General features: G+C 37.0%; 3 long non-coding RNA genes across 3 annotated transcripts; 2 read left to right on the top strand and 1 right to left on the bottom strand.

The window, feature by feature from the left end:
* LOC119766778 lies at positions 1-21,912 on the top strand. The gene is made up of 4 exons (XR_005277118.1): positions 1-276; positions 348-418; positions 476-588; positions 21,766-21,912. It is a non-coding gene; the product is annotated as an uncharacterized LOC119766778 (long non-coding RNA).
* LOC119766781 lies at positions 7,540-11,514 on the top strand. Its single transcript, XR_005277121.1, has 3 exons — positions 7,540-7,708; positions 7,811-7,957; positions 11,261-11,514. It is a non-coding gene; the product is annotated as an uncharacterized LOC119766781 (long non-coding RNA).
* On the bottom strand, positions 17,250-23,144 carry LOC119766779. The gene is made up of 2 exons (XR_005277119.1): positions 22,863-23,144; positions 17,250-17,522 (listed from the first exon to the last, which is right to left on the bottom strand). It is a non-coding gene; the product is annotated as an uncharacterized LOC119766779 (long non-coding RNA).
* Between the last annotated feature and the right edge of the window lie 246 nt (positions 23,145-23,390).

Raw genomic sequence — 23,390 nt, 5'->3', positions numbered from 1 at the left:
TTATGTGTGATGTTTGGCGATCTGTCAGAGAAGGCGTGTTTTTCGTTTCTTGGATTGTACTTAGAAATAATCATTCTTTACGATTATCTGAAAGGCTTGAAAGATACAAGCTCTGCACTGCGACGATATCAGGCAGCAGTGATTATTGACTAGGATAAGCAATGAATGGTCTTTCACTAAGAATTTCTGCAATCAAAACAAACGAAAATTTAAAGAAAAATTGTGAACTGCGGATGGATTTACTCACTGTGCCTTCGACTTTGTTGTCCTGCAATGGTAAATACATAGAATAATTTATATAGATTGATTTACCTTCAAATATTCCCGTTTTGGTTTTTTCTCCAAAGACAACAACAAATATATATCCGGATTGGCATCCGCAACTACAGTTGATGATCAAATTAAAACTCTAAAACAAGTGGGTTGGCTATATCTGTGTTTTAGAAGTACCTACTTCATTTTCCTTATGTTTTAGTACTTTTCTTACACCACCGAAATGGAAAAGTCGCTGCTACAAAACATTCAAATATTGTCTGATTTATTCATGGAAGCTCCAACAAAGCATGCAGTTAAGAATACCATAATGAAGTAAGTATACTTTAGAAATTGCAGCTACAGTGGGTCAAATAGTTGTTTGTCTGTACGGGTCTATTGGTGTAAAATTACCTTAGGGTGCAACCGGAAGCACCTTTGAAGGAAATAGCGTAAATAACAAAAGTTGTTTGAGTTGCATTCGAAAGCAAGCAATAGAGCTTTATGACGTTACGCGTACGCACACTAGCGCACCATTTGGTTTTCCCGGCTGACAAAATTTAACCTCACTTTATTTGCGTGTACGTACACGCAATACATACTCACGTAGTAGTCAGTAGTCACCAAACTGCGGTCCGCGAGCATGATTTGAAAATACTATGGCATCCGACCTACTTAACAGTCTTCATGTAAAGTTTACTACCGTCAGTGGGGGTGACTATGGGTCAAAAAACGATACACCTCTCGTAATTTCTTAATAACAAAAATAATTTAAATAACATCGAAAATCTTTCAACGTAGATTTGTTCTTAGATAGTTTACTAACATTTTCCCAAAATATGGTGGATTTTGATGAACACTACCTTAAATGCCAATAGTTTGAAAATTGACCCAATCTCACCCCTTAGAGGGGGTGACATTGGGTCAAATGAAACTAAAATGATGCTCAAATACAAAGATATGGTAAAAACAAGTCATCTAATAGCGTTTCTTGTTCGAGGGAATCGTATTGATACGCTACAATGTTTGAAGTGGATATTTTCAAACATTTGGGTAGTTTTCGAGCAATTCTAACAAAAATATTAGAAAAATGATTTTTCGAGCGGTCATTTTGGCCAAAACGTACGCCAACTTTAGACATCTGCCAAAATAACAGGATTTGTTCTAGGAACGAGATTTTTGCAGTGAAGTCATCTTAAGATGTCCCCTACACAACCCCTTTAACAGAATTCAGTTTCATTGAGAATAACCTTAGAAATGGTAAAATCCGTAAAAAATCACTTTCACCCAATCTAACCCCCCAGACCCAATGTCACCCCCAATGACGGTACTAAAAAAAAGAGGTCATAAAAAAACTAAAACTTGTATTTACCTTTTTAAAATTTAAATTCTGAGTTAGTTGTGTTTCAAACAAGTTCTTTGTATTTGAAACCACCACCGCCGAAACTGCCGCTATTTAAAAAAAAAATGTCCCATAGCTCTAAACATCAAGTTGGGCTCTGTGTGGATCTTCCTGCAAAAAATCGAAATTAAAAATCAAATACATCAAATCAAAGTGGCAAAACGATGCGCAATGCTTTTAATATGGATTATTTATACAAAACCTTTCGGAAAGTCGCCAAGGCTAGCCGGATCAGGTGGGCCGGACACGTCGCAAGAATGCCGGACACGCTGGATGGGCGCCAACCGAACCAGACTATCAATCCGGTGAAGTTGGTGTTTAATTCGGAGCCGGTTGGAACGCGGCGGAGGGGGGGGGGGGGCGCAACGTGCAAGGTGGTTGAACCAAGTGGAGGAAGATCTGGAAAGTGTCGGAGTTCCGCAGCGGAATTGGAGAGTAGCAGCCCAGGACCGAGTTAGATGGCAACGCATCTGGAGACAACTCATGACCCGCAGGTTGTCCAAGCAGTAAAAGTAAAGTAAAAGTATGTTATACAAAACCTCTATTTTTCTATTTTTAAGAAAATAGTTTCATTCAAACAAAAATAAGCAACAAATAAGCGGTTCGAGCTGTACGAAACTTAAATTAAACAGACTCATAAAAAAAATTAAAATCCTTGTTCTTCTTTTATAAGGCAGGAGATATAAATATTATTCATGTTTAGTATAATCTTACCACAATAATTAATTGAATAATTAATGTCAAAAATTCATGTCTCGGAAACGGACAAAATCAAGAATTTTTTTATTTGAATTTTATACCAAATTTTTATTCGAAAAATATTATTGCAACTCAGAGATGCAACTGTGTTATTTTCAGTTTTTTAATATTGTGCTTAAAAAAGTTGGATATAATTTAATTAAATTTCGGATAAAAATTATTCTGCTAAAAATCATAATCTGTTCATGAACCAATTTAAAATTAGGTGTATTTTTTCAGTTAAATTCAATCGTAAATAACTCCTTTTGTTTGAATCTCTGGAGTGGTCCTTGAAATCAGATGGTGGACATTTTGTGTTATAGTTACAGTTTTTTAATCTCAGTATGAATTGTTTGCTTTTGTGACATGAGGCTTGACAAAATAGTTCTAAGAAATATCAAATGCACCAAAAACCAAATTAAATAAAAATTCCATTCCATTAATTTTTGTTATTGTTATTGTAATCTTTTTATTATTTTTTAAGTTTGATTAATTTTACATTCCCGTTATTGCAGGATTGGGTCCGTAAGTTTGACCATTTTGGAATAAGAAGACAACAACTTCCTTCGTTGCTGTGCACCCTTAAATAAAAAAATAAAAATACTGTTGACAAAACGAACAACTTATTGATTTAAAATTCGTTTAGTTATCGGTTCAAAAAACTTCTGAACAATTATCCAATTTCTCTTATTGTTCAAAAATTTTACGCACAAGAATATTTTGAATATGAACAATTCTCTACGAAATCGGTATTTTTTTTAGAATTTTAATTTTTGTATTTTTTAATCCGGCTGAAACTTTTTTGGTGCCTACGGTATTTCCAAAGAAGCCATTTTGCATCATTAGTTTGTCCATATAATTTTCCATACAAAATTGGCAGCTGTCCTTACAAAAATGATGTATAAAAATTAAAAAATCTTTATCTTTTGAAGGATTTTTTTTATAGATTTGGTGTCTTCGGCAAAGTTGTAGGTATGGGTATGAACTACACTGAAAAAAAATGATACACGGTAAAAAAATTGTGAATTTTTATTTAACTTTTTGTCACTAAAACTTGATTTGCAAAAAACACTATTTTTTTATATGTTTTAGGGGACATCAAATGCCAACTTTTCAGAAATTTCCAGGTTGTGCAGAAAATCTTTGGCCGAGTTATGATTTTTTTAATCAATACTGATTTTCAAAAAAAAAAATCGAAATATTGGTCGCAAAAATTTTTCTACTTCATTTTTCGATGTAAAATTAAATTTGAAATCAAAAAGTACTATAGTGAAATTTTGATAAAGTGCACCGTTTTCAAGTTAAATCCATTTTTAGGTGACTTTTTTTGAAAATAGTCGCAGTTTTAATTTTTTTTTAAATTAGTGGACATGTTTGCCCACTATTCAAACAATTTTTTTTGAAAAGCTGAGGAAATTCTCTATATTTTGCTATTTTGAACTTTGTTGATACGACCCTTAGTTGCTGAGATTGCTGAGGTATTGCCATGCAAGTGATTAAAAACAGGAAAATTGATGTTTTCTGCCGCCCGAGAGCATGTTGACAGCTCCCATATAAACTGAGCGTACCTAGAGACCCTAAATAGGGAGACTGGTCTAAGCTGGCTAAATCGATCTGGCAACGTATGTTTTGAGCTTGGCAACACTGATAAGTTTTGCTGGGCGTAAAGGCAAATGCTCGTTTGGATATGTCAAACTCGTGTCTGTTTGGGTACGTCAAATTCGCTTCGACCAGTCTCCCTATTAAGGATCTCTAAGCGTACCCCGTTTTGTGAGCCTAAGATGGCGGCCTTCGATATTATCTAGCCAAACTTTTGAAAATGACAAATAGTTTAAATAAATATAGTTTTTGCTTTGTTTTTGTTTAAAATGACAAAATAAGTATTCTGGAATAATTTTCTTGAAAAACTTGTTTAGAGATACACCATGTTCAAATATTAGTCTAGAACAGTTGAAGTGAGCGTGCCACAAAAGCCGTTACGAAAAAAAAGTTTCCTATGCAAATTTTGAGTTGCGTATTTGATGGACGGACTCCGACGAGGCCCACTTGCCATCTGTCGGTGAATAGACCATTCTACGTGCGTATGTATTGCGTGTACGTACACGAAAATAAAGTGAGGTTAAATTTTGTCAGCCAGCAAAACAAAATGGTACGCTAGTGTGCGTACGCGAAACGTCATAAAGCTCTATACGTGCAACTCACGAAAACTGTCATCTTAGGGTTCGGTTTGTTTTCTTATGGTACGTTCGTTTGATGGCTAGTTCCACACTGAGTGCCGCACTCAGACCTGTCAAAGTGTTTCTTTGAAGAAACTCGCGCTAGTTCCGCACGAGTTTCGCCGCCATCTTGGAACTGAAACTCTAGTGCCGCACTCGATATTTTTTCAGTTTCATGCGAGTTCCACGTACACTGACAAGTGACGTTCGATTGAACCAAAACTGGCACCGACTAGTGCGGCACTCAGTGCCGCACCGGCTCTTCAAACGAACGTACCATTAGTCTCACCCAAACAACCCATCATTTTCTAATGTCGATATCTCATCAACTAATGGTCCGATTTTCAATGTTAAAATATGAAACATTCCTGAAATTTTCCGATCTTTTTGAAAACAATATCTAAAAAACAAATTAAATCAAAACTAACATTTCAAAAGGGCCAAACATTCAATATTACGCCCTTTTAAAATTCGAAAAGATCGGAAAATTTTACAAATGTTTCATATTTTAATATTGTATATCGGACCATTAGTTCGATGCTTTTGTGCTCTCTTATACTAACTGACATTTTGGTGGTTACGAGAAAATCGATTTTTAAACTTTTAATTACTGTTTCTGGGAAACTATTCGACAAACAATTGTCCTAATAATTTTAAAGTATGCTCCTGACATAACTTAAAGACATGGTAAAATATGAAAACTTTTGGAATGCAAAAAAAAATTAGCAGATAAATTACGAAAAAAATCATGCTTGCAATTAGCACAAGTGTGTCTTGAACAGTGATATGTATGAGTTAGCACAAATGTGCACAGGGCGAATTTTGCAGTTGAGCTAAAACGCTTCTTCGATGGCAGAGTCGTGTATACTTCCAACGTGGCACTTGGTACAAAAGTGCGCAGAGTCATTTTATTGTAAAAATAGTAGTTATTTGTTGTTTCAATGTTTTTTGCGTAGTAACTTTGAATTGTTGCTAGTTAAGGAACATTTTTCTCAACAATACTTTTTTAATAGACTTGTTTATCATTAAATTTATTGTGTAAATTGCAGTTTTTGAGAGCAACTACCGTTAAAACTTGAATTTTATGAAGAAAAACTTAGTGAAGTGTGAGGTTTCATAAATATAAGTATGATAATCCATGAAATAGCTTCAATAAGACCAACTATGACGAAAACCGAATAGTTCTACGCTTACAAACAGAAGAAAATGATGTTGTAAAAACTTTGAGCTAGTTTATTTTATTTCCATCATGTAATACAACCTTTTTAGAAATGCAAGATATCCAGGACACAAACCATAGAACTGTTATGGTAGATTGCAGTTAGAACAAGTGCCCGCATAAAATTATATGATGATTTGCACTGTTAAAATCATGCAGTTACAATAGATATTATAATATCTATGGTAAGTTTATTGTTAACTTTTTCGAACTTTATTGGAATGCCGATAGAGCTACCTTAAAATTTATCGTTACAGCAAATATTATGGTTCTGTTATTGGAAATCTCATAATGCATTTTTTTCAATTATTTTTTACAGTAAGTTTCATTGTAATGTTATAGTTACGTAGTGTAATTTTTTTTTAATATTGCGAATCTTGTAATTAAAGTATTGAAAACCGAGTTATATTTTAAATACAAAACATTACAAACGATTTTGACAAGCTCAAATCAAATAAAATCAAATTATTGAAATATTAAAGTACTAAAATATTAAAATATTAAACTATTTTCATTTTAAAAGTATTGAAATACTAGAAAAATAAACTATTTTGTTATAAAATATATTCAAAAATTAAGATGTTAAAATATTAAAACATTGAAATATTTAAAAAAATAAATATTAAAATATCAAAAGAGTCGAAAATAGAAATATTTCAGTAATAAAATATTCATAAAATAATACTAAATATATGGCAACATAAAAAATATTAGATTTTTTCGAAATTTTTACATTTTAGAATTAAATGTTGTTTGATTGCTTCTACACATTGTGAAGTTTTGATACTCTGAAACTTCATATTTTTTTGATTTTATTACACTCAAACTCCGACGGTTTGATACCAACTGTTGTCAAACCAACGGGGTCACTTTTTAGTTTGACACCCCTTTTACATGGAGTTCACATACACTACCAAACGTTCGTTTTGATAGTGTGCGTCGTGTAAAAAGTGACAGTTTAGTTTGTTTTTTCAAACGAAAAAGTGACCAACCACCGGGGGTTGAGTGTATTGAAACATTTAAACATTTAAACATTTAAACATTTAAACATTTAAACATTTAAACATTTAAACATTTAAACATTTAAACATTTAAACATTTAAACATTTAAACATTTAAACATTTAAACATTTAAACATTTAAACATTTAAACATTTAAACATTTAAACATTTAAACATTTAAACATTTAAACATTTAAACATTTAAACATTTAAACATTTAAACATTTAAACATTTAAACATTTAAACATTTAAACATTTAAACATTTAAACATTTAAACATTTAAACATTTAAACATTTAAACATTTAAACATTTAAACATTTAAACATTTAAACATTTAAACATTTAAACATTTAAACATTTAAACATTTTAACATTTAAACATTTAAACATTTTAACATTTTAACATTTTAACATTTTAACATTTTAACATTTTAACATTTTAACATTTTAACATTTTAACATTTTAACATTTTAACATTTTAACATTTTAACAGTTTAACATATTAATCTCGATTGTAACATTTAAATTTAACATTAAACTTTAAAAAATAATATTTACAATGAACGCACTATTACACCGAACCCGTGCGACACTCCTAAAACGAACGCACCATGACACACTGAACATGTGCAGCCGACGCTCAAGAAACGAACGCACCATGGTTGAGCGAGCGCCGAGCTGTCATTTTTTTTTCACTCGCGCGTGTTCGCGTCGCCGTTTGGTTTTTTTTTGGTTCGGTTATTTCCGCGTAATCGGCATCCGGCACTTGTTTGAACGCGTTCCTGGCGAGGTTCCCGGAGCTACCTCCCGGTGTTTGTTGGACCTGTTGGACAGATCCGCCGGGTTGATCTGTTGTGAAGCAACAAAAATTGCAGGTGAGTAATTTGATGTCGGTGTAATTTCAGGGGGGCGGAATCTCATCCCACAGCTGGCATTTGTCATAATTAACCACATTTTTTGTGTTTGTTGTCTTCTAGGAGGAGCCGCCATGACGTGCAGGAAGGACGCGCTGGAAAGGTCCTGAACGCGTTCCCGGTGCTGGTGCTGGTGTTGACTGGACAGATCCACCAGGCGACGGATCCGGTACGGCTCCCGAATGGCGACGAGAAGTTTAGCAACCACGAGTGAGTATTGGGTTGTGAAGTGAAATTTGTGCCTGGGATTTTTTTTCTGTTTTTTTTTTTCTATGAGGAAGGCAGAGACACGGCCCCATTACGTTAACCTAAGTTACAGGTGTTCATGTAGAATTCATAAAAAAATTAAGCACCTGCAAAATTGCGAAATGTAATCAAAAAGTATTTTTTTTCGTTAATTAGATCAAACCAGTACAGAGCGGAATTTTCAATTCGAATAGCATTGCATTCGCTAATTAGGTTTTACAGCGTGACGTCACGAGCGCACACGCACACACATTTTTATTTAGACACACGTGCAAAAAATGTAAACATTGCAGCCGAACTGTCAAATTTCTAACCTAAAAATCGAGTCGGCGTAAAACCTAATTGGAACGACTGACAACTGTCAAAAGCACGACACAAAATGCTCGGGAATTGGCAAACAATGGGGTAGAATTGTAAACATTAGTTCGACCGCTTTCGTGATTTTTAATTCGAAAGATCGAAGTAGCAAAATTCTGGCTAACAAATCCGCTCTGTACAAGAAATATCAGAGACAATTTGAAAATGCCTGGGTTTTAAAAATCAACCCTTAGAAACATCTTCAAAGAAAGAACATGATTTTTTTTAAATTTGTTTGAATCATTTTTAACAACTGTACCAATAAATTCGAAGAACGAGTTTTTATGTTAAAAAAAAAAATAATCATCTTCCTAGTGGTGCTCTGGTGCACTATTTGTAGTACCAACCACTAGTGTCTTCCTTTTATCTGCAATGACTTCGCCGCACTGGGCACCTAAGTGTACGAGGGTATAGCTTGGAACGAAGCCCCGAAAAATTGACACTTAGAATTTTATGGCGCTCGCCGCCGGACCTCTGGATTGTGAGTCCAGTACGCGGTCCGATTGATCCACCTAAAAAAATCAAACCATCCATATTAACGACCCCCGGGTCGTTTGTGGTCTCTATTGGGTACTAAAGCCCTATGTCAATTTTTATGTACAACGGTAAAAAACACGATTAAAAACCATTCCTGATCACTTTTTTTCATTTCAAAGCAAAAATTTTTTTTGACAAGACAACATTTTTTCGATGGATCAACTATGGTCCCCTTGGAACGAGCTGTCAAGTAGGATCTTTTCTGTCAAGAAGGACCGCGAGGTTAATTTTTCAAAATTGATTTAAAAATCCATTTTAAACTTTTTGTGGTCGTACAAAGGGTCATTGTACTCAGAAAAATAAGCTTTATCGCTGTAAACAATAATACAGTGGACTCTCTCGTTGTCGATATTGAAGGGACCGTCGAGAGCGGGAGTTATCAAATTATAGAACGGAAAATCAAAGCAATCTATTTGAAGGGACTGAAAAATTTATTGACAGCTGGAGCAATATTGATATCGAGAAGATCGACAGCCAGAGAGTCCACTGTATCAGCAATCTAAGCTTCATTTTAGGACCCAATTGCAAGTTTCTGCTCGAACCTAGGAGTCCGAAGGCTTGAATGGGAGAGCATCCAAACCTCTTTCTACTCCAAGGAACCTTCCACCCCACCATTGGCTTGCGGGTCCAACCGCCGCTAGCAATTCCACCGGAGTAGGCTTGGTTTGGTGTGTTGTTTGTACTTATGGCATGGAGACGACTTCTACACCTGGAATGACTTAACGGCCTAACAACAAAGACCGGGACCGACATTTTACTTCCTCATCCGATGGAAGGTTGCAGTAGATGGGAATCGAACCCAGAATCATCCGCTTACAAAGCGGACAGCGTAACCATTCGGCCACGCACTGCCACCTAAATATATATTTTTTTTTTTGCGCAGATTCGATGTTGTGGGTAAAAGTGAAAACATTTGTTGCATTATTATACACTGAAACCTCTGTTTTGATACTGCTGTAGTCAAACCATCGGGATCCATTTTAAGTTTGACACCCTTTTTACACGGAGCTCACAAACACTACAATAACGAGAAATTAAAAGTAAGAGTGTGTGCGTGCAGCATGAAGTTTAACTTTTTGAAAAGCCATGGTAAGCTTCACAGCAACTGGGCAGAATGTTTAACTACATGTTGCTGTTTTGTCAGCTCGATATTCGTAATAACAGAGTAGAGCGGGGCAAAGGTAGGTACTTAATGACCATCACTCTGTCATCGATGATCATTAAATATTTCAGATTCGACATGTTTACCACGTAGTACTAGGATTTCCCTCAAATCGCTTGTATATCGAAAACCAGGCAATTGCTAAAAAAATGAAGTGCCCCGTATGTGGGGCAAAGGTACGCATCACGCGGGCAAAAAAATTTTTCGCTTATTTTTTGTTTAAAACTAAATTTTTCATCTAATTTTCAATGGGGGGTCGTTTTTAACACCAAATAAAGATAATTTTATAGTATATTGACTTTCTTGAACTAAAAAACGAAGTTGACTTTATAGCTGTCGGCCACCATTGCTAGTACCAACCACTAGTGTCTTCCTTTTTATCTACAAGGACTTCGCCGCCCTGGGCTCCTAAGTGTATGGCACGGAGCGACGGCGCCGAATACCCATATTTACACAAAGAATTTTAGAGCGCCCGCCGCGGGATTCGAACCGGCGACCTCTGGATTGGAGTCAGTGCGCGGTCCGATTGATCCACACGGGCGGGACTAAGTAAAGTTTAATTTGTAGGGTTAAAAACCGTTTTATTTTTGCATAAGTTTTATTTTTTGGTTCGATTTTGGCAGAAATACTATTTTTCAGTGATTTTGAATCAAAATCAGAAAAAGAGAAATTACAAAAAATCTTTTATGATTAGCAAAGTAATTGGTTAAACTAAATGCTAGTGAAATGGCTTCAAAAATTTTGTGAACCTGAAGTTTTGTAAAACCTTATTCTGTAAATTTCAAATATTAGATCAAAATGGCCGAAAAGTGACTTTTCTGAATAACTTACACAATCTTCCATCAAATCAAGTAAAAAACCCGAATATGAGCTTTTAAGGTAAAAATCAAGTATCAAAAAGATCCACGTAACGTTGTCCCATGCGTACTTTTGTCCCGTACTACTCTAGTGCCCGTGAGCTCTGTATAAAAAAATGACAGTTCGTCAGTTTTTCGTTTGACGTTAAATCATCGTACAAACTAAAAAAAGTCAAAAGAAAAAAAGGACCAACAACCGGAGTTTGAGTGGACCAAAATTAAACGGGGTACTTTTTAATGCTAAGCAAATAGCTCTGGGCATTAGAGGGTTAACAAACTAATTTTATTTTTGTTCAATGTTGTTTGTATTTCTAGCGAATTATCTCTAATTTAGTTTTTTTTTCTTTTCTGCAGGGGCTAATTTCTCGTGGATTGTGCTGCTTGATTGCGCGAATGCCGACAGCTCCGTTCATTAAAGTAGACGACGTGTTCAGCTTCATCAAGAATATATTTTCGAGCAGTGTGGACGCACTGGAACTAAACTAAAGGAAACGTGAACCAGTTCCATCGATCCGTGGATGGCTTGATTGAACCGGAATTTCAAAAGAAAACGGCGTGGAGAGAAAGCGTTAAATGAAATTTAAATAAAATGCAATAAAAAAAAACAATTTAGAAATACTGCTAAATTTACTGTATAAATGATTGATATCACTGTCCAAATATAGTTTTTAAAGTAAGATTAAGTACAGAAGAAACATTAAAAAAATATAATTTCACTGTGTATTACATTGTAGTGCTTATTTATTTCATTGTCCGAATATAGTTTTTACAGTACCATTTAGTAGGGAAAAAAACCATGAAGCACTGTAAATTTACTGTGCAATGCATTGTAATGCTTGCTGTTTATATTATTAATGTATGATGTTTTCTATAGTCAGGACGAATTTTTGGATGAAAAATGCAACATTAGATTAACAGTAAAATGCGTCGTATTTGGAAAAAAAATGTATGGAAAAAATTCGAAATTTTTATGGTAACGGTGCATAACAACCCCCCTTTTTTATGGTAAAGTCCCAAAATACGACGCAAGTTATCTTAAAAAACGATGCTGTCTACTGTTAAAACACTGTCAAAATGACAATATATTTTATCGTTTTGTAACGTTAAAATTTACTGTAAGTTCATCAGAAATCTTTATGCGGGGTCCTTACTAGTTTGAGCAATATTATGGAGCACTATTTTGGAAGGCAATTAGCACAAGTGTGCACATTTGGATACGTGAAGAAGTTGTAAGTTAGACGAAGTGTGTCAAATAATTATTTAGTGGCAGATTTTTTTTAATTGGGTGACCCCTAAGTGTGACATTGATAGGTGGATGTTATTGTTACGTAGTTTTTGGATTGGACGACCCCCGCAGTTGTTCTAAGTGTGCACACTAAGTGTGTTTTAAATTGGATATTTGGGTTAGGCTAAGAGTGAGATTAATTAGGGGATGTTATTGTTACGTAGTTTTTTTTTAATGGATGACCCTTGCAGTTGTGCTAAGTGTGCATAACTACTTGGGGGATTTGGAATTGGATATTTGAGTTAGGCAAAGTGTGATATTGGTGAATGGATGATGTTGTTACGTTTTTTTTTATTGGACGACCCCTGCAGTTGTGCTAAGTGTGCACAAAGACTTAAAAAATGTTTTAATTGCGGTTTATTACGGTGTAACGAATGTCACGGTTTAAAGAATGCTACGGTGCAACGAATGTTGCGGTATAACAATGTTACGGTGTAACCATACTACGGTGTAATCATACTGCGGTGTAACCATTCGTCATTCGAATGTTACGGTGTAATGAATGTTACGGTGTAATGAATGTTACGGTGTAATGAATGTTACGGTGTAATGAATGTTACGGTGTAACGAATGTTACGGTGTAAGGAATGTTACGGTGTAACGAATGTTACGGTGTAACGAATGTTATGGTGTAACGAATGTTATGGTGTAACGAATGTTATGGTGTAACGAATGTTACAGTGTATCGAATGATACGGTGTAACGAATAATACGGTGTAATGAATGTTACGGTGTAACGAATGTTACGGTGTAACGAATGTTACGGTGTAACGAATGTTACGGTGTAACGAATGTTACGGTGTAATGAATGTTACGGTGTAACGAATGTTACGGTGTAACGAATGTTACGGTGTAACGAATGATACGGTGTAACGAATGTTACGGTGTAACGAATGTTACGGTGTAACGGATGTTACGGTGTAATGAATGTTACGGTGTAACGAATGATGCGGTGTAACGAATGTTACGGTGTAACGAATGTTACGGTGTAAAGAATTTTGCGGTGTAACGAATGTAGCGGTGTAACGAATGTCACGGTGTAACGAATGGTTAATGGTTCACTGAACCAAGATTGAACCACAAAAGGAGGTTTAAGCCGAACCAATAGGTGAACCTCGCCTAACCGGTTCATTTGGGAGCTCTTGTTGTGCAGACTTAGCACAATTGCAGGGGTCGTCCAATTCAAAAAACTACGTAACAACAACATCCACTTACCAATGGCACACTTAACCTAACCCAAATATCCAACTCAAACACCCTTAAAGAAGTTTTGCACATTTAGCACAACTGCAGGGGTCGTCCAATCCAAAAAACTACGTAACAAAATCAGCCACTAACCAATCTCACACTTAGCCTAACTCAAATATCCAATTTAAAATACTTTTAAGTAGTTGTGCACACTTAGCACAACTGCAGGGATCGTCCCATCCAAAAAAAATTACGTTACAATAACATCCACCTATCAATGTCACACTTAGCCTAACCCAAATATTCAATTCAAACACCCTCCAAGTAGTTGTGCACACTTAGAACAAGTGCAGGGGTCGTCCAATCCAAAAAACTACGTAACAATAACATCCACTAACCAATCTCACACTTAGCCTAGCCCAAAAATCCAACTCAAACACCCTTCAAGAAGTTGTGCAAACTTAGCACAACTGCAGGGGTCGTCCAAACCAAAAAAAAACACGTAACAACATCATTCACGTTGTTGTGCACACTAAGCACAACTGTAGGGGTCGTCCATGTTCAAATACTAAGTAGGGGAGAGTGGGGAGACTTGATCCCCTTTTTTTGTATCGCACATAACTCTGTCAATTTATCACAAAACTATAAACTTTTTGCATGAATTGAAAGCTTAAACATTCATCTGTGTTTGGCTAATAAGGATATTTCATCAGATGAACTCTTCGAATCATGCCAAGCGTTTAAAAAAAATATTTTAAACCGGCATTTTAAAAATGTTAGGGGTAACTTGATCCCCCTTTCAACATTTTGAAGAAATCTTAAGCAAAATGTTTCTTATTCATCCAAACTTTTAATTTTCTATAAGTTACAGCAATTTCACATAAAACCTGTACGTTTGTGTTCAAAATATATCAAGTTTAGTATGTAAAATATTTGAAAACTTAAAATATTATTTTTAAGACCAAAATTAAGCATGTTTACAAAAGCTGGAAATTTTTGTTTACAAAACTTTTGAAAAAAGGTTCAAACTGCAATTAGTTATGTACAACTATACTAAAGGAAACTATGTATGAAAACCCAGCCCAATTAATTAATCTTGAGGCTGATTCCAGTGACTGTAAAAATGCAGGGATCAAGTCTCCCTAAACGCACTTTTTTAAACAATTGATTGTAAAAATAGTATGACGATAAATTTAACATCAAATGCGTAAGGGTTTTGGAGTTGATAAGTTTATCAAACAATTCATGTATAAAAAATATTTTTTTGAATAATTTTTGAGTGTTTTCTATACATACTAAAACAAAGAAAAAAGATCTCCTGGAAGTTTTTGGCAGCTCGTTTTAGAAAAATGTGTGTAACTTAATCTAAACATTTTTTAATTTTTTTTCTTTGTTTTCTACAATGAGTTTTAGTTAATTTTGCACAACTCACTAGAACAAAGCTAATTGTTTTACCCACATGCTGATGAGATACAGGCTTGGGATCAAGTGTCCCCGGGGATCAAGTCTCCCCACTCTCCCCTATTGATTTTTTTTGAGCACTTTTGTTCTATTCGATACAAACTAAGAATTCATTGCAATACACACTGGGGTGGTCCAAATCCGGACTTTTTTGGGGCTACCCCCTGAAATCAAAGATTGGCCCATCACTAGGCTAAATTCCAAATTTGAGCTCATTCTGACCACGGGAACCCCTCCCTCCAATCGCTTAAAGTTTGTATGGAAAAAATCGTCAAAATGTATGGAGAAAAGCAACTGTTTTACTTTTTTACCTGTGGAAGGCGTCATAGTTATCCGATTCTTACCATTTCTCAAATGTAGAACCTTCATTAAATTTAGAACAACTTTCCCGAAGACACCATATTTTTAGGATTTTTTCCCGCAAAGTTATTAGTGCCCAAAACTGACCATTTTGGCGCGGGCAGCTGTAAGGGGCTACCTAACAACGATGTTTATTTCCAATTCGTACACGCACGTGCTCTCTCTCAGGTTCAAACTCTCTCACGAGCTTGCTCGCCTGCCTGCCTGTTTACCTACAAGCGCGCGCTGTTTCTCTGCTTGGACTTTTGTCGTCGTCGTCGTTTTCGTTTGCTATCCGCTGCGTTCCTGGCATGTTTATTATAATTTTCAACTAAAATAGCAGGTTTGTTTTGAGATATATTTTGCATATAAATTCTTAGATTATGTAAAAATTTAATAATGTGCACTGAAAAAAAATAATTTGAATAAAAGACAGCTTAGGCTCATTTGCAAAATTGAAGCAAATAAACAGGGTTTGTTCGTTTTTGCAAGCAGTTGTTCGTATATGCTAATTAGAGAGAATGATTCAATTATTTAAAAAAAAGAAAACTTCAGGTACATAATACAAATTTTGTTTTTTTACTCTAAATATCATCCGACCAACTGCTTGTCCATCCGAAGGTAATTTGATTCCAGATATAAAACTAGCTAGCTCAACAATCTCTATTTTTGAGGCTTTTCTTTTAGACATCGTTGCACTTTTTAAATGTTTCGGAATCTGACATAAACTTCTAATAATCGTCAAAGGTAAAATATACCGCAATTTGTTGTAAGGAAGTTTGTTATATTTTCGGCAGATTAAAATATTTTGTATGGAATGAAAAATAATCGTGATCAATTACAATATCCCTATTTAAAAATTTACTCAATAATAACAGATGAAAATTCATGGAGGAACTAATTTGTCGAAATTTGTATTCTCTCACACACGCTCTGATAATATGATATCTATTGTTAATCACATATTACATTTAATTTTATATCTCGAAATATATCTTGAAAATTATAATAAACATGCCAGGAACGCAGCTCAGCGGATAGCAAACGAAAACGACGACGACGACAAAAGTCCAAGCAGAGAAACAGCGCGCGCTTGTAGGTAAACAGGCAGGCAGACAGGCAGGCGAGCAAGCTCGTGAGAGAGTTTGAACCTGAAAGAGAGCACGTGCGTGTACAAATTGGAAATAAACATCGTTGTTAGGTAGCCCCTTACAGCTGGCCGCGCCAAAATGGTCAGTTTTGGGCACTAATAACTTTGCGGGAAAAAATCCTAAAAATATGGTGTCTTCGGGAAAGTTGATCTAAATTTAATGAAGGTTCTACATTTTAGAAATGGTAAGAATCGGATAACTATGGCGCCTTCCACAGGTAAAAAAGTAAAACAGTTGCTTTTCTCCATACATTTTGACGATTTTTCCCATACAAACTTTAAGCGATTGGAGGGAGGGGTTCCCGTGGTCAGAATGAGCTCAAATTTGGAATTTAGCCTAGTGATGGGTCAATCTTTGATTTCAGGGGGTAGCCCCAAAAAAGACCAGATTTGGACCACCCTAATACACACCCGCATAAAGATTTCTGATGAACTTACAGTAAATTTTAACGTTACAAAACGATAAAATATATTGTCATTTTGACAGTGTTTTAACAATAGACAGCATCGTTTTTTAAGATAATTTGCGTCGTATTTTGGGATTTTACCATAAAAAAGGGGGGTTGTTATGCACCGGTACCATAAAAATTTCAAATTTTTTCCATACATTTTTTTTCCAAATACGACGCATTTTATTGTTAATCTAATGTTGCATTTTTCATCCAAAAACTCGTCCTGACTATAGAAAACATCATACATTAATAATAAAAACAGCAAGCATTACAATGCATTGCACAGTCAATTTACAGTTCTTCATGGTTTTTATCTACTAAATGATGCGGTAAAACTATATGCGGACAATAAAACTAATAAGCATTACAATGAATTACACAGTAAAATTATAATTCTTTATGGTTTATTCCCCACTAAATGCTACTGTGAAAACTATTTTCGGACATTAAAATATATAGTAAATAAAGTAAATTTTACAATAGTTTTATTGTTATTCATAGTATGTTATTTATATTCAACATTGAACCACATTGTTTATTTGTTCATGAATTGTTAACGCCTTCTTCAGCTTTTTGCAAATCGCCAAAAGGAATCCTTCCACGACGTTTTCTTTCGCTTTCGATTCCTTTTGAAACCCTCGATCGAGACCGGTTCCTGTTCCCCCTCGGGTGGGTGATGCCGTGGTGTGTTCAGTCTGTCCGCCGGTACCTTTTGTCGACTGGATACTCCGGATTGATTTGCTGGTATTGTTAGTGTTAATAAATGAGAAGACAATTATGTTAAGAAAAATCATAATTTAAATAATCAAAATCTGGGGGATGAGACGAGAGAATGCGTAACGTGATTTTCGAATGAGCACAAGCGTGACTTTTTCTTTGCACTTGAATAATTTGTTTTGAAATCTTCTGTGCGCATTTTTTTTTCCAAGTTTTCGGAAGACAAATAACTGCGTCAGAAGTGGGTGAAGTTTTGCGAAGTCGGTTTGGAACAAAATGTAAGCAAGAGCTCTAAGAAGTACAGTGCCCATTTTGAGACAAACTACAAGTCTTAATAAATAACGTTTTGTACTAGAAAAAGCGAATCGTGCCCACAATTCGGGCGGAATCAATTGTTGGAGACGACCTCCGGATGAGCGCTGAAAAGGGAGAATTAGCCAGTAGGAAGTGGGTTCATTGGAAAAAGAATGGCTCTACGACGACTTTACTGGTAATGGTTATGGTGATTCCGAGAATAATTACAAAAGGTTCGCTGTATCAAAAGAAAAAGAAAATCAACAAACCATATTTGGTTTTTACAATAATTTCCCTAATGAATGATTACAATACTTGCTGCTTCTGGCGAACAGTAAAACGGCTCCGCTTTGCAGTTCAAAACGGTTTCGCTTTTGAACCGCTCTATTCACCCCCCAGATCAAAATTCTCAGATTCTATTCTGAGATTCCTAAATGCTTTTATTCAAGATATTTAAACAAAAACTTTGGTTATTAACCTTCCCTTGGTATTAAAAAAAAATCACACATAAGGTATTGGGGTCCTTTTCGACCCCAAACTTTAAAAAATCGACAAAAATCCAGTTTTTGACCGATTCCGGTTTTTTTGGTCACAAATGAAAGCTTAGAACGTCCCCTTTCCGATACCGACCTGGAAAACCGGATTTGGTCACTGTGGCCACTGGGAATCGGCTAAAACCGGAAAAAGGCCTTTTGAGACCCCAACTTTGACGACCTGTATCTCCGGTAAATTTCAACCAATCAGGATGCTCCGGGTTGCATTCGACAGGTGTATACGTGTACTTTGGCCACAAATATTAATATCAGGGCCAGGTGACCTACCGGTTCCGGAAATCCGGAACATCCGAAAAGTTCATAATTTACTGTTTTTCACGTATATGTGATACCAATACTCTCATGATAGTTGAAATTGATCCATAAAACTTACTAAAAACACAATACACGATTGCCAGAACCACTCTGGAGTGTTAGTGGCCACTTCCGGGTAGCTTGGAACCGGTTCCCGGGTACCCGATGAACGGCCAATTTGATTTTTTGTTGAAAACCCAACATGTTGCATATCAAACTTCATGAAATTGAAAGATATGTCCATCTTTGATAATGCCGTTAATCGCTGAGCCATCCTGGCCAATCTGGAACCGGTTACCGGTGGCCCCTTGGGGACACTCCCGGAATATGAGAGAAACCCTATCATCCGACATATCAAACATCATGAAATTGAAAGATATGTCAATCTACGGTCATGCCGTTGTTCGTTGACCCATTGTGACTAATCTGGAACCGGTTACCGGTGGCCCCTTGGGGACACTCCCGGAATATGAGAGAAACCCTATCATCCGACGTATCAAACTTCATGAAATTGAATGATATGTCAATCTATCGTTGACCCATTGTGACCAATCTGGAACCGGTTACCGGTGGCCCCTTGGGAACACTCTCGGAATATGAGATAAACCCTATCATCCGACATATGAAAATTCATGAAATTGAAAGATATGTCAAACTACGGTTATGTCAATGTTCGCTGACCTATCCTGGCCAATTTGGAACCGGTTACTGGTGGCCTCTTGGGGACACTTCTGAAATATGAGAGAAACCCTATCTTCCGACATATCAAACTTTATGAAATTGAAAAATATGTCAATCTACGGTCATGCCGTTATTCGCTGATCCATTCTGGGAATTTTGGAACTGGTTCCCGGTGGACCCTTGGGGACATTCCAGGAATATGAGAGAAACCCTATCATCCGACGCATCAAACTTCATGAAATTGAATGATATGTAAACCAACGGTAACCGGGAACCGTGGTGTAGGGATAAGCGTGATTGCCTCTCACCCAGTCGCCCTGGGTTCGATCCCAGACGGTCCCGGTGGCGTTTTTCGAGACGAGATTTGTCTGATCACGCCTTCCGTCGGAAGGGAAGTAAATGTTGGCCCCGGACTAACCTAAAGGTTAGGTCGTTTGCTCAGTCCGATATGTCGGATGATAGGGTTTCTCTCATATTCCGGGAGTGTCCCCAAGGGGCCACCGGTAACCGGTTCCAGATTGGTCACAATGGATCAACGAACAACGGCATGACATATCTTTCAATTTCATGAAGTTTTATACGTCGGATGATAGGGTTTCTCTCATATTACGGGAGTGTCCCCAAGGGGCCACCGGTAACCGGTTCCAGATTGGTCACAATGGGTCAACGAACAACGGCATGACCGTAGATTGACATATCTTTCAATTTCATGAAGTTTGATATGTCTAATGATAGGGTTTCTCTCATATTCCGGGAGTGTCCCCAAGGGGCCACCGGTATCCGGTTCCAGATTGGTCACAATGGGTCAACGAACAACGGCATGACCGTATATTGACATATCTTTCAATTTTATGAAGTTTGATATGTCTAATGATAGGGTTTCTCTCATATTCCGGGAGTGTCCCCAAGGGGCCACCGGTATCCGGTTCCAGATTGGTCACAATGGGTCAACGAACAACGGCATGACCGTATATTGACATATCTTTCAATTACATGAAGTTTGATACGTCGGATGATAGGGTTTCTCTCATATTCCGGGAGTGTCCCCAAGGGGCCACCGGTAACCGGTTCCAGATTGGTCACAATGGGTCAACGAACAACGGCACAACCGTAGATTGACATATCTTTCAATTTCATGAAGTTTGATACGTCGGATGATAGGGTTTCTCTCATATTCCGGGAGTGTCCCCAAGGGACCACCGGTAACCGGTTCCAGATTGGTCACAATGGGTCAACAAACAACGGCATGACCGTAGATTGACATATCATTCAATTTCATGAAGTTTGATATGTCGGATGATAGGGTTTCTCTCATATTCCGGGAGTGTCCCCAAGGGACCACCGGTAACCGGTTCCAGATTGGTCACAATGGGTCAACAAACAACGGCATGACCGTAGATTGACATATCTTTCAATTTCATGAAGTTTGATACGTCGGATGATAGGGTTTCTCTCATATTCCGGGAGTGTCCCCAAGGGGCCACCGGTAACCGGTTCCAGATTGGCCAGGATGGCTCAGCGATTAACGGCATTATCAAAGATGGACATATATTTCAATTTCATGAAGTTTGATATGCAACATGATGGGTTTTCAACAAAAAATCAAATTGGCCGTTCATCGGGTACCCGGGAACCGGTTCCAGGTTACCCGGAAGTGGCCACTAACACTCCAGAGTGGTTCTGGCAATCGTGTATTGTGTTTTTAGTAAGTTTTATGGATCAATTTCAACTATCATGAGAGTATTGGTATCACATATAAGTTAAAAACAGTAAATTATGAACTTTTCGGATGTTCCGGATTTCCGGAACCGGTAGGTCACCTGGCCCTGATATTAATATTTGTGGTCAAAGTACAGGTATATACCTGTCGAATGCAACCCGGAGCATCCTGATTGGTTCAAATTTACCGGAGATACAGGTCGTCAAAGTTGGGGTCTCAAAAGGCCTTTTTCGGTTGTAGCCGATTCCCGGTGACCACAGTGACCAAATCCGGTTTTCCAGGTCGGTTTCGGAAAGGGGACGTTCTAAGCTTTCATTTGTGACCAAAAACCGGAATCGGTCAAAAATGGATTTTGCCGATTTTTTAAAGCTTGGGGTCGAAAAGGACCCCAATACCTTTAAAGTAACTTTTTTTATGGACGCTCCCCTAGGGGTCGTCCGAGGTTTATTTGTTTTGTGAAATGTGTATTTATACTATAAATTTAATGTCAGAAAATTTCAAGGCTCTAGCATGTATATAGCAAAAGTTATGGCAAATTTAATTTTCAAAAAGGCCGAAAAGGACCCCAATACCGTAGGAAGGTTAAATTTGAAATTTATTTATGCCCTTTATTTTAAATTTCTCAAATTATCAAATCGAATGCAGACTGTATTTGAATTTTTGAACCCACAGTTTCTAATTTATTTTTTTATACCTTCGTTTTTTTTTTATTTTAAATTTTCAGGATTTGCAAATGCCTCCTGTAAAAGAAAAAAAAAACACACGAAATAAGCTTAAGAAAGTTACCCAAGCAAACCATTGTTTTTTTGCAAGCAGTTGACTTAGTCAAACTTTTCGACACCCTCAGCAAACGTCAAATCAGTACAAAAAAAACGAAACTATTGGCACTACGCCCCCCGGGGCATGGCCTTCCTCTAACGTGGGATTTCTGCTCCAGCGCCTCTGACGAGACAGGAGAAACCGGGACCGACGTTTTACTTCACCATCCGATAGAAGCTCAGTGGATAAGGCGGGAATCGAACCCGCGTCTCATAGCATCATCGGGATCGGCAGCCGAAGCCGCTACCCCTGCGCCACGAGACCCATCAGTACAAACTGGTGCTGAATCTCTTCCATAAAGATCCGGCAATAATTTTTATGGTTTGACGTTTGCGAAAAAAAAAAAGAATCTTGAAAATTTAAACAAATCACTTAGTGCATCAGACCATGACAAACATCTGCTGCTGCTGCAGGAGGGATTCCGCCATCTCCAAATTTCACGAAACGCCTGATATTTACATCCCGGAGCTCTTCCGATTCGTTGACGATTGAGGATCCTGTAAAATAGAAAAAAAGGTATTTCCTAAGAGGGCTATAAAAATGGGGCTGGATACACTTCAAACGGCGACGACGGAACGTGTGAGTGGCATAAACAATCGGACGCGACTGGCAACTTCTTTCAAACCGTTTCGGAAGAAATTCATACAAAACATAACCACACACAAACACTACAAACGTCGGTGATGACGATGCACAAATCTCGGACGCGATTGCCAACTTCTTTGGAACCGGAAGAAGTTCAAAAACACACGCACCCACACACGACCGACGACGGAATCTGGCACAAATCCTGGACGCATCTGGCAACTTTTATCCAAACCGGTCCGGAAGGATGACGACAACAGAATCTGGCACAAATCCCGGACGCATCTGGTAACTTCTTCCAAACCGGTCCGGAAGAAGTACCAAAACACACGTACCTACTTCAAACGACGACGATGGCGACGGAATCTACCCCAAATTGCAGACGCATTAATGTTCTTCACCGGTCCAAATACTCACCAAAAGTTGCTGACACTAATCCTCTTCTCCCTCCCGGATCAGTCACCCGGCAGATTTGACGCCGGGAGTTTGGTTTTTCACAAGCACACGCGATTTCATTTCGATTAAAACTTTTGAAACTGCGGCCAACACAAACAGGATCGAACATGCATCGCGAGTGAAAAAATTTGACAGCTTGCTCAACCCGCTCAACCATGGTGCGTTCGTTTGGGAGCGTCGTACGGTTCAGGCGACGACGTCAGGTGTCATGGTGTGTTCGTTTTGGGATCCTTATCATTTTATGCCTTTTCTATTTTTGAGTAAAAATGTTAAAATGTTATAATATTAAAATGTTTAAATGTTTAAATGTTTAAATGTTTAAATGTTTGTTTAAATGTTTAAATGTTTGTTTAAATGTTTAAATGTTTAAATGTTTAAATGTTTAAATGTTTAAATGTTTAACCCTCTACAACCTAACCCCGCCTTTAGACGGGCTTCGATCTAAAAAATCGCCAAAAATCGATTTTCCAACCAATTTTTGATCTTTAA

The sequence above is a fragment of the Culex quinquefasciatus genome, chromosome 2 (genome assembly GCF_015732765.1).
Source record: "Culex quinquefasciatus strain JHB chromosome 2, VPISU_Cqui_1.0_pri_paternal, whole genome shotgun sequence".
Lineage (NCBI taxonomy): Eukaryota > Metazoa > Arthropoda > Insecta > Diptera > Culicidae > Culex > Culex quinquefasciatus.
Note: the sequence above shows the minus strand (reverse complement) of the source record. Positions and strands in the feature narration are given on the sequence as shown.